We start from the raw sequence: 9,054 nt of genomic DNA, 5'->3' as shown, positions 1-9,054 counted from the left end.
AGAAGACCAGCGCTTGGGAAGGACGCGCACTGTGCCCTCGGCTCCACAGCAGCGCTCCACAGCTTGCCCACTTCTGAGCCACGCGACCTCAGGCACATTGCTGCTTTGTGCCTTGGTTTTGCCTATATATATAAAATAATAGCATACCACTGGTGGAAGGTTACATGAGTAACCTTTACGAACTTTCTGGTTTACAGTGAAGACTGTTCAAGTACCTATGGTTTAGTTTTGCCTGTACGTGGATTTTTTTTTTATATAAATGGAATTACACTGAAATACTCTTCAGTGACTCTTTCCAGTTGGCATCATGCTTTTAAGATTCATCCCTGTGGATTCATGTCTAGTTGTGGATCATTCATTTTCACTGTAGTATAGTGTTTTAAGATATGAATTTATTACAAGTTTATTCATTCGATTGTTCTTTGATATTTGGGTTATTTTAGTACTCAATGCACCCAGGAATATTATTTTACTATTCTTCAGGGTAAATGTGTAAGAATTTCTATGAGAGGAATAGGATTGTTTGCTTGTTTGTTTTTGTGACAGTATCTTGTTACCTAGTCTAGCATTGCCTTGAATTCACTAAGTAGCCCAGGCTGGCTTTGAACTCTTGTAGCAATCCTCCTGCCTCAGCCTCCTGAGTGCCAGGATTCCAGTTGTGGTTCACCATACCTGGCAAGAGGAATTCCTTATCTATGCCTACTTATCTTTAGTAGGGAACATTTTTTTTTCTCTAAAGTAGGGCATAATTTTACACTCCTCCTAGCTTGATATAACATTTTCCACCAACAGTTGGACTTGTCTGATTTTAAATTTTTCTGTGTAGTAGGTTTAATATCTTCCTCCCAATTAATAGTGAGAATGAGCATCTTTTCATACATTGATGAGATATCCATACTTTTTCTTCTATAAATCTGTGAATGTCTATGTTTTCACACTTGTTCCTTTTCCTATTCTTTGTTTCCTTTTCTGCATTTTGATTTTTCACAGGAGTTCTTTCTATATTTTGGATATCAAAGCTCAGTACATAGAACATCGGCCAAGAAAACTGCCATTCACTGCTGCTGTCCGCATAGGCACAGGCCACCTCAGTCAAGAGAGGGGTCCCCCCTCCTCCTCGGGGATTGAGCTGGTCTTCTGTCCAACTTTAATTGGTGGAAGGCAGCACAAAGATAGCAATCCCTGGGCTGTCTCGGAGGCCTTGTGTTTCCATTTCTCCCTCTTGGAAGCCAACTGTGTAACAATTTCCAGCTATCCTGCTAGAGAGAGGCCATGTGAAGAAACAGAGACTCAGATGTGGTGACACATGCCTGTACTGAGGCAGGAGGATCATTGTAATTTCGAGACCAGCCTGGGCTGCAAAGTGAGCTCAAGGCCAGCCTGAACTACAGAGCAAAACCTTGTCTCAAAAAGACAAAAAAAGAAATAAAAAAAAGAAAGAAAGAAAAAAAATAAAAAGAAAAGACTCAATAGAATGAGGGTTAGCACAGGGAGAAAGGTAGGCCCAGGAGCTGTCTTTCCTCAGCGGACTGACAGAGCTGAGCTGAGGGAAGCTCTTTCCCACGCAGCCTCAGCTGATGCTCCCAGTCTCAGTGAAACTCATAGCCCTGGCTGGCTGTGTGTAGACTTCAAGGATGGGCAGGAGGTCGGTAGGAGAATGAGCCATTTGCACTCAGCTGAATTCCTGCCCTTAAATGCTGGGTAACAAAATAATTGTTTTCAGCTAGCAAATTTGGGGATGGTGTGTTCACAACAATAGATAATAGTAACAATCCATTCATTGAATAAATTCTAAGAGCCTTTTAGCATTGAGGGAGACTGAGGCAGGAAGATTATAAGTTAGAGTCTTGCAAAGGGAATTTAGCAAGAGCCTGTCTCAAATAAATAAATGGATGAACGAAAACAAAAAGGAAGGGGGTAGCTAGGAATATGGTTCAGTGGCAGAACAGCACTCCAGGGTTCCATCCCTAAGGCCACAAAAAATTTAAAAAGGGGAAAAGAGGTTTAATTTACACTATAATATATTTTCTTGGGACTTTGTATATCTCACTTGAGAAATCTGTCCCTAATTTAAGGTGCTGTATTTTCTTTTTTTGGAACCACGGATCAAACTCATGAACTTGCACTTGACAGGCAGGCATTTGCACCACTGAGCTAAACCCCCAGCCCTGTGTTTTCTCCTATATGTTTTAAAGTTTTGCCTTTCATGTTTAAATTCTGTTATGGATTAAAAACTGGTGGTCAACTTAAACACCAGCTGAATTAAATCGGTGTGGTTCTAGGGGCTGGGGATTTAGCTCAGCAGCATAAGCGCCTGCCTTGCAAGCAGGCAGTCGTGAGTTCGATCCCCAGTACCGATAAAAATGAAAAAGACAAAAAAAAAAAAAAAAATCAGTGTGTTCTGAGTGTACATGGCCCACCTGAGGAAAGTTGCCAGCATAAAAAGTGACATGGAGAGGAAGAGCAAGGCATTGTGGGATCTCCTAAGTGTTGCTGTTTGGAGCTGTTTGTTCTCCTGGAGGACCTTGTCATGCTGGCCTCCCTGATATGAATTCAGCCATTGTCATCTGAGGCACTCGAGACCTTGTCACTGAGAGTGACTGTGGTTCACTTTGGAGGAGCTCTGGTCCTTACTCTAAGCATCATTTTCTGGCTCCAGAGGGAAAGATGTGTGGTGTTTAATCTCCAGGAGAAGTTGTCACACTGGCTTCCTGATAAGTACTCAGCTGTTCTCATTGTGGGAGGAGCTTTGGACCTCACTATCACTGAGCATGGCTGTAGTACTTTTCAAAGGAGCCATGTCCTTATCTTGAGTGTCATTTCTTAGCTCTAGGGTAGAACCTACTAGCACAGTTCCTTCACCCTGCTGGCATAGACTTTCTGGTTTCCACCACTGACCTTGGGGCTTTCCCAGAGCAGTCTGTAGTACAGACTTGCATGAGTCCTTGTCGTGGGCTCCTGACCTCCCGTTGGACTTGTGGGAGGCATTGTCAAGGGTTCTAGGTCTTCTGCTGGACTCAGGCAGGATGTTACACTGGGATCCAGGCCCTTGGCTGAATTTCCAGGTCTTAAGTGTTGGGGACAGATTTCCTGTACTTTCTTATATTTAACTCTGAGTGACATCATAAAATAGTATATTATACATTCTGTGTCCAGTATGTAATTGTTCTCCATGTAACCCTTGACTACAACAAATTCCTTAATCTAAATTAATACAACCCTTAGTCTATCTTGATTTAGGTAAGGTAGAGGTCCGTTTTCCTTGTTTCCATGTGAGTAATGTTGGGGTGAACTTTAGATCAGATGGCCTACCCAAGGTGGATGCCAAGTCTTTAGCTGGTCCACCAGTACTACCTGGCTGGAATTACTACAGATTTTTAATAAGTTGATTTTCAAGTGGAAAATTCTGTCTCTAATTTTTTTGGTTTTTGTTTTGTTTTTCTGACAGGGTTTTGCTATATAGTTTAGGCTAGCCTGAAACTCAGACAATCCTCCTGTCTCAGCCTCTTTGGTTCTAGGATTGCAGGTTTGAGCTGTCACACCTGGCTATCTTTTTAATTTTATATGAATACTTTGGCTATATTCTTGGCTCTTTGATCTTATTTATAAATTTAGAATCATCTTGTTAAATTCCATAATAAGTCCTCTTTGAGATTTTGATTGGACTTTCATTGAATATATAAATCATTGTGGAGAGATCATGTCTGTAAATATTAACTCTTTTTCAATGAACATCTTACCTTTATTATTAAAGAAGTTTTCTTTAAATGGCTTCTTTATTTTATTTTTATTTATTTTTATTTTTATTTTAAAGAGATTAAGACTAATGAGGACATGATGGGGTTGGGAATTTAGCTCAGTGGCCTAAGCGCCTGTCTTGCAAGTGGGCGGTCGTGAGTTCCATCCTTGGTACAGATAAAAAAGAAAAAGCCAAAAAAAAAAAAGAGGACACGATAAAGCAGATCAGATCAGAACACTGCAAGCAACACAGCATTTTACCACAAGACAGCCCTAATTAACAGTAACTACCATAATGTCTCTTTCTTTGAAATAGTTGAGCATAACTTCATATATGATAGTATCAAACATAACAAAACAGTATAAAACCATTCAAGAGAATGAAAGCATTAGAGGGCTTTCAGAACCAAATAACAGAGAACGAACAATGGCTACTATATTATTTCATTTTCCACAGAAAATTCATTTATACTATCACACATAATAAAATCCAGTAAGATATAATATGATAGAACCAATGGAAACAGAAGAACAAAAGCATAGTAGGACTTCAGAGTAAGATGATATTAAATCAGCACTGGCTATTATAATGTCTTGTTTTCTTCAAAATAACTGTTCATACTATCACAGATAGTAAAATCAAATAAACCAGGATAAAACCATTCCAGCTAATGAATGCAAACATTATAAGGCTTCAAAGCAATGTAATGGGGAATCATGATTACCATAAACTCTTATGTACTCTTATCATTTCTTACACTAGGGAGTCTATATGATATTTATACATGTGAGTTTGATTTATTTCAATTATGAATATAGTCTCCAGTTGCATCCATTTATTTATGGATATCTCAATGTGATCATTCTTCATAGATAAGTAGTACTCCATTGTATAAAAATACCACAACTTTTTATCCATTCCTCAGTTGATGAACACTTAGGTTGTTTCCAAGACTTGGCTATTGCACATTGTGCTGCTATAAACGTGGGTGCACATATACCACTGTGGTACGATATTTTCAGTTCTTCTGGGAATATGCCTTGAAGTGGAATAGCTGGGTCAAATGGGACTTCCAATCCCAGCTTTTTGAGAAATCTCCAGACTGACCTCCACAGTGGTTGCACCAGTCTGCACTCCCACCAACAGTGCAGGAGAGTTCCTTTTTCCCCACAGCCTCTCCAGCATTTGTTGTTGGTAATTTTTTTGATCCTGGCCATTCTTTCTGGAGTGAGATGAAATCTCAGTGTTGTTTTAATTTGCATTTCTCTAATGACCAGTGATGATGAACATTTTTTCATGTATTTATTTGTGATTTGTATTTCCTCATCTGAGAACTGTGTATTCATCTCAGATGTCCACTTTTGGATTGGGTCTTTGAATTTTGGGCCTCTGATTTTTTTTAATTCTTTATATGTTTGAGACAGAAGTCCTTTGTCTGAGGGACAGTTCACTAAGATTTTTTCCCAGTTTGTGGGTTTTCTTTTCACCATGCTGGAGATTTCTTTTGACATGCAGAAACTTTTTAATAAGATGTGATCCCAGTTATTGATTCTGGGAAGTATTTCCCGTGTGGTTTCATTCCTGTTTGTGAATTCTCTACCTACCCATATGGCTTCAAGATTTTTACCTACTTTGTCTTCCAACAGATTTAGTGTTTCTGTTTTAATATTCAGATCTTTGATCCATTTAGATTTTAGTTTAGTATATAGTGATAGGCATGGGTCTAGTTTTAGTTTTTGGAATGTGGAGAGCCAGTTTTTCCAGCACTATTTATTAAAGAGACTGTTGTTCTTCCAGTGAACATGTTTGGCCCCTTTATCAAAGATAAGATGGTTGAGTGTGTTTATATTTGTGGTTGTATCTTCTAATCTATTCCATTGATCTTAGGTCTGTTTTTATTCCAGTACTATGTTGATTTTATTACGGTAGCTTTGTAGTATAACTTCCAGTCAGGGATTGTGACGCCTCCTGCCTTTCCTTTGCTGCTTAGAATTGCCTTTGCTATTCTAGGTCTCTTCTGGTTTCAGATGAATTTTAGGATTGATTTCTCTAGGATTGATTTCTTTAGGATTGATACCTCTATGAGGTATGTTGATGATATTTTCATTGGGATTGCATGAATCTGTATAACAGTTTTGGGAGAATGGAAATTTTTACAATATTCTTTCTTCCTACCCATGAACAAGGGATGTCTTTCCATTTTCTGAAATTGTATTCAATTTCTTTTTTCAGGGCATTATAATTTTCCCTGTATAGATCTTTTACTTCTTTTGTGAGATTAATTCCTAAGTATTTCATTTTTTGGGTGCTAGTATGAAGAGTGTGCCTTCTCTTATTTCTCTCTCAGTGATTTTGTTGTTAGTGTATAGGAATGTTATTAATTTTTGAGTATTGATTTTGTATCTAGCTACATTGCTGAATTTATTTATTATATCTAGGAGTCTTTCAATGGAGTTTTGGGGGTCTTCTATGTAGAGTATTATGTTATCTGCAAATAATGATAATTTAACTTCCTCTTTTCCTATCTTTACCCCTTTTATTTCTCTCTCTTGTCTAATTGCTCTGGCTAGTATTTCCAGAACTATGTTGAATAGGAGTGGGGATAAGAGACATCTTTTTCTTGTGCCCGATTTTAAGGTAAAGGCCTTCAATTTTTGGCCATTTAATATGATACTGGCTGTTGGTGTGTCATAGATGGCCTTTATTATATTGAGGTAAAGACCATCCATTCCAATTTCTTGTAATATTCTTATCATGAATGAATGTTGGACCTTATCAAAAGCTTTTTCTGCATCTATAGAAATGATCATGTGATTCTTACTTTTGGCTTTATTGATATGGTGGATTACATTTATTGATTTGCATGTGTTGAACCATCCCTGTATGCCTGGGATGAATCCCACTTGGTCGTGGTGTCTAATCTTCTTGATGATTGGCTGCATCCTGTTTGCCAATACTTTATTAAGGATTTTTTCATCTGTGTTCATTAGAGAGATTGGCCTATAGTTCTCTTTTTTAGTTGGGTCTTTCTCAGGTTTGGATAGTAGAGTAATATTTACTTCTAGGAATGACTTACGAAGGATTGCTTCCCTTTCAATTTCATTGAAGAGTTTGAGGAGTGTTGGCATTAGGTCTTCTTTGTATTTCTTGTAGAATTCTGCAGTGAATCCGTCTGGGCCTGGGCTCTTCTTTGGAGGTAAGGACTTAATTACATTTTCAATTTCATTAATAGAAATTGGGTTACTCAGCAGTTTTACATCGTCTTGACCCAGCTTTGTTACTTCATATGTTTCTAGGAATCTGTCCATTTCCTCTGTGTTATCGAACCTATGAGAGTAGAGTAGAGGTGTTGATGCTCTTCTGTATTTCTACAGAGTCTGTAGTGATTTCACCTTTTTCATTCCTATTGCATGAATTTGAGCTTTTTCTTTCTTTGGTTCACTAGGGGCTTATCAATTTTATTTATTCTTTCAAAGAACCAACTCTTTTATTCATAGATTTTTTGCATTGTTTTCTTAGTCTCTATTGTATTAATTTCTGCTCTGATTTTTATAATTTCCTCCCTTCTTTTGGCTTTGGGCTTGACTTGCTCTTCTTTTTCTAGATGTTTGAAGTGTAGCATCAGGTAGTTTATTTGTATTCATTCTGTTTTCCTGATGTAGGAACTCAGTGCAATAAATTTTCCTCTGAGGACTGTTTTCATTGCATCCCACAGATTCCGGTAAGTTGTACTTGTATTTTCGTTGCTTGTAGGTATTTTTTAATTTCTTCTTTAATTTCCCCTGTGACCCACTGATTGCTTGAGTGTATTATTCAATTTCCATGTGTTTATGGGTTTTTGAAGTTTCTTTTATCATTAATTTCTAGTTTCATGGCACTATGATCTGATAACATGCATGGGATAATTTCAAATCTTTTGCATTTATTTAAATATGTTCTGTGAGCTAGTATATGGTCTATTTTAGAGAATGACCCACGTACTGCTGAGAAGAATGTTTATTCTGATGTTGTTGGATGGAACATTCTGTATATGTCTATCAAGTCCATTTGTTCACAGGTATGATTCATTTCTGACTTTCTGTCTGGTTGATCTGTCCCCTCGTGTCAATGGTGTGTTAAGGTCTCCTGTTATAATTGTGTTATTGCTAATTTGATTTTTCATTTCTATTAATACTTGCTTTGTATAACTGGGTGTTCTGGAATTTGGTGCATATATATGTAAGATACTTATCTCTTCCTCTTGAAGTTTTCCTCTAACCAGTATATAGTGACATTCTTTAATTCTTAGGATCATTCTTGGTTTGAAGTTCACATTGTCTGCAAACAGGAACCACTTTTTTTCTTGGGTTCCTGTTGCATGTAGTATTGTTTTCCATCCTTTGACTTTCAGTCTGTGAGTTTCCTTTTGGGTTAGATGGGTTTCTTGTAGACAGCATATGGTTGGATGTTGTTTCTTGATCTGGTCTGACAGTCTGTTTATTTTAATTGGTGAATTGAGACCATTTACATTAATGGTTATAACTGTTATATTGTTGACATGTTATCTTTCTGCTGTTGCATCTTTTTCTTTCCATTCTATTTAATTGTCTACCTTGCTTAATGGTTTTTTCCTATGTGTATCTAGACTGTCTTTCAGTATTCTTTGCAGTATTGGTATAGTGATCATGAAGTTCTTCAGCTGTTCTTTGTCTTGGAAGTATCTTATTTCTCCATCCACTTTGAAGGACAGTTTTTCAGGGTACATCAGCCTAGGTTGAAAATGATTTTCCCTTAGGACCTGAAATACTTCACTCCATGCTCTTCTTGACTTCATTGTTTGTGTTGAGAAGTCTGCTGTGATTCTGATAGGTTTTCCTTTATAGGTGATCTGTCTTTTCTAACAGCTTTTAATATGCTATTCTTGGGGCTGGAGGTTTAGCTCAGCGGCATAAGCGCCTGCCTTGCAAGCAGGCAGTCATGAGTTCGATCCCCGGTACCGATAAAAAAGACAAAAAAAAAAAAAAAAAAAAAAGAAATATGCTATTCTTATGTTGGATTTCTGGGATAGTGATTATTATATGTCTGGGTGTAGTTTTACTTTGGTTTTGGCTATTTGGAGTTCTATATACTTCACTAATCCTAGTGTCCATTTCCATTCTCATGTTTGGGAGATTTTCAGCTATTATGTCTATAAATAACCTCTTGATATCCTTTGTGTTGTCCCCTTCTTTTCCTTTTATCCCTATCAATCTTATGTTTTCTTTGCATCATCTTGCAGCTGTTGAATTGTTATTTCCTGATTCCTTGTTATTTTTCAAAGATCTTTCCTTTCCTGT

Source organism: Cavia porcellus, unplaced genomic scaffold, assembly GCF_034190915.1.
Source record: "Cavia porcellus strain 051 isolate PalLab524CR breed Dunkin Hartley unplaced genomic scaffold, mCavPor4.1 scaffold_20, whole genome shotgun sequence".
Taxonomy (NCBI): domain Eukaryota; kingdom Metazoa; phylum Chordata; class Mammalia; order Rodentia; family Caviidae; genus Cavia; species Cavia porcellus.
The sequence above is the reverse complement of the archived record's forward strand: the minus strand, read 5'-3'. Positions refer to the sequence as shown.